An 862-nucleotide genomic window follows, 5' to 3' on the forward strand; every position below is an offset into this window, starting at 1 on the left:
ATTTGTAATGCGTAATCATATATATATATATATATATATATATATATATATATATATATATATGATTAGGCATTAAAAAGAAAACTTAGATTGGGTGGTCTAAATAGGATCACTTACCATATGTTATAAATATGTAAATATGTAATGGAGTGATTGCAATTGTATGGGAAGTAATCCTATCAAATAAATACGTAAATTCATACATAAATGGGGACTGATCCCAAATGTATGGTTCGTGATCATATTAAAGGATTAGTTCACTTCCAGAATGAAAATCATTTACTCACCCTCCACTTGTTCCAAACCTGTATGAGTTTCATTCTTCTGTTGAACACAAAAGATGATATTTTGAAGAATGTGTGTAGCCAAACATCATCTGGCACCCTTTAGAAATAAAATCCTGTTTGGTGCCCATCAACTTTTCGGATACCAACATTTTTCAAAATATCTTTTGTGTTCAACAGAAGAATGAAACTCATACAGGTTTGGAACAAGTGGAGGGTGAGTAAATGACAATTTTCATTCTGGAAGTGAACTAATCCTTTAAATAAATATACAGTATGTATATATATATATATATATCCTGGAAATCAACAGTCATGCTGTCCTAGTTCTTTGTGAAACATGATTTGCATGGGTCATTATTCCGTGAATGCAACGTCTACTCACATTATATGGTACAAATACACTGGAAATACCTGAGAGTAGCATTCATCTCCTTTCGAAAATTGATACCTTAGCGTCTACCATGGACCCGAACACTTCTGTAAACTGTACTCTCTCTCCTCATGGACACACGGTGGAGCAGTACATGTACCCGGCAGCTTACTCGCTGTTCTTCATAATTGGATTTCCAGCAAAC

The sequence above is a fragment of the Sinocyclocheilus grahami genome, unplaced genomic scaffold (genome assembly GCF_001515645.1).
Source record: "Sinocyclocheilus grahami isolate Dianchi unplaced genomic scaffold, SAMN03320097.WGS_v1.1 scaffold713.1, whole genome shotgun sequence".
NCBI lineage: Eukaryota > Metazoa > Chordata > Actinopteri > Cypriniformes > Cyprinidae > Sinocyclocheilus > Sinocyclocheilus grahami.